The sequence below is a fragment of the Pristiophorus japonicus genome, unplaced genomic scaffold (genome assembly GCF_044704955.1).
Source record: "Pristiophorus japonicus isolate sPriJap1 unplaced genomic scaffold, sPriJap1.hap1 HAP1_SCAFFOLD_30, whole genome shotgun sequence".
In the NCBI taxonomy this organism is placed as follows: Eukaryota; Metazoa; Chordata; class Chondrichthyes; family Pristiophoridae; genus Pristiophorus; species Pristiophorus japonicus.
In genome coordinates this window covers 11553985-11556060 of record NW_027252779.1, presented here as the reverse complement: position 1 = coordinate 11556060, position 2076 = coordinate 11553985, and the positions used below count along the sequence as shown (strand labels likewise).

The window sequence follows — 2076 nt, the reverse complement described above, 5'->3', positions numbered from 1 at the left end:
GGAGGCTGGGTCATTGAATATATTTAAGGTGGAGATAGACAGATTTTTGAACGAGGCCATATGGCTTGAATTGGAGAATAGAAAAGGGGCGATCACACGATTGGGAATGTACGATAGACCCCCGAATATCCAGGGGGAGATATAGGGTCTGGTTATTCTGATTCATCAAGGAAACTATCGATCCTGGAGGAAAAATACTCTGATCCAAAGGAAACGGACCCAGCCTCTCCAATTGATCAGTTAATTAATGATTTTTTCCCGTGAAAGCAACATAAAAGTTTAACACAGCGTATTCGCCCAACGTGGGGCTTGAACCCACAACCTTGAGATTAAATGTCACACGCTCTACCAACTGAGCTAGCCGGGCTTGGCCAATGTGGGATCCTTGACGTATGTCAAATGTTGTGGGTGGATTAATGATGATTGAAATCATGATTGAGTATCTCACATACTTGAATTATGGAGTTCCTTCAGTTAGCATTTCTTTAATTGTGCAAAAGAAGATTGTGGGTTAATTAATGATGTTTTTCCATGAAAGATGCATTAAATTAAAATAAATGCAATCATCCAACGTGGGGCTCGGACCCACGACCCTGAGATTAAAAGTCTCAAACTCTACCGACTGAGCTAGCCTGACTTTTGCCGAACGTCGGTTTTTATCGCTCATTGCAGCCAGGCGCCTGTTCGCTCCGCCCCAGATGTTGAAACTTGCTGTTGAAACTTGTGCAATGTTTATCACGTTTGCTTTACACGCAAAAGCTCCCTCGTTTAATCCCGGGCAGAAACATTATGTTTAAACTTTCTGTGGATGAACAACCGTAGGCGAGTTTAGTCTCCCGGCAAATGCTGCCTGACCTGCTGAGATTTCCAGCATTTGCTGTTTTTATTTGCTATTTATTCTCCTGGCAAAAGGGCTCCCTTATTCCTTAATTACACTTTGTTTCACTTCAATAAATGGATAACTTTGACTGAGAGAAAACGGTTCCACCGGGGACCTTTTGCGTGTGAGGCCAACGTGATACCCGCTACACTGCAGCCCGTCAAAGGGCGAGAACCCACTGAATATAAAGGATGAGCTGACAAATATCAGGGGCAGTGCAGTCTGTTCAACGTCAAACCCTCCTTTCTTATTCAGCAGTGGCATGAACGGGAGTCAGACGTCACAAAGTTTAATTAAAGACACAAATACAAGTAACACTTCCAAATCTTTTCAGTGTAAAATTCTTTCACTTTATTTGAAATCCTATTGCGTTGAGTCTGCAAATACGCACAGTGGGATTTTATCTTCACTATTGATTGTATTTTGTGTGCACGATAGGAATAACCGGTGCTCTTAAATTTGATAAACGTTGCCCCAGATCCCTGAAGACTTTGAACCAGAAAGCTAAAATACAGTGAGTAAAATGGGATATGGTTTAACAGTTAAGATGCAAAGCACAGGACAAATGATTGAAGTATGGACTGTTCCTGATTTAGCATTTGTTTGATTGTGCAACAGAAGGTGAGGGGTTAATTAATTATGGTTTCCCGTGAAAGCAAGAGAAAAGTTGAAGAAGAAATCATACGGTGCCTGTCAGGTGAGCGCTGCTTGTGACACCTGGTGGGAATGGGCGGGGATTTTAAAGCCCCTTGTATTGCAGAACCTTCATATAGACGAACATCTCCAGCGCACTGTGTAGGTCTCATGGTGCAACGGTAGTGTGTCTGACTCCAGATCAGAGGGTTGTGTGTTCAAATAACTTCGAGGTCACTGTTCTCTTGGATATTTTTCTTCCAGAATTATTATTTCCTTTGCTGTTTGGCAATAACCAAACCCATTTCACCAAGGTCTGTCTCACTGTTTCCCCGGTGTAAGGCAGAGATGCGCCTGCTGCCATCATTTATTTCATGTGACAAGACACAAAAATTCAAAATCAAACTGCATGTGGCCACATGCAGCACTGAGTCGTCAGGATGGCCGAGCGGTCTGAGGTGCTGTGTTCAGGTCACTCTTTCATCTAGAAATGTCGGTTTATGTACCATTTCTTATACTTAATCATTAAGCGGAACCCATTTGTTTTGTCACCATCAACTCCT

General features: G+C 42.7%; 2 non-coding genes across 2 annotated transcripts; both read right to left on the bottom strand.

Annotated features, from left to right (window-relative positions):
• Positions 1 to 294: 294 nt before the first annotated feature.
• On the bottom strand, positions 295 to 367 carry trnak-uuu (transfer RNA lysine (anticodon UUU)). Its single transcript has one exon. It is a non-coding gene; the product is annotated as a tRNA-Lys (tRNA).
• A 197-nt stretch (positions 368 to 564) lies between these two features.
• Positions 565 to 637, bottom strand: trnak-uuu (transfer RNA lysine (anticodon UUU)). The gene has a single exon. It is a non-coding gene; the product is annotated as a tRNA-Lys (tRNA).
• Between the last annotated feature and the right edge of the window lie 1439 nt (positions 638 to 2076).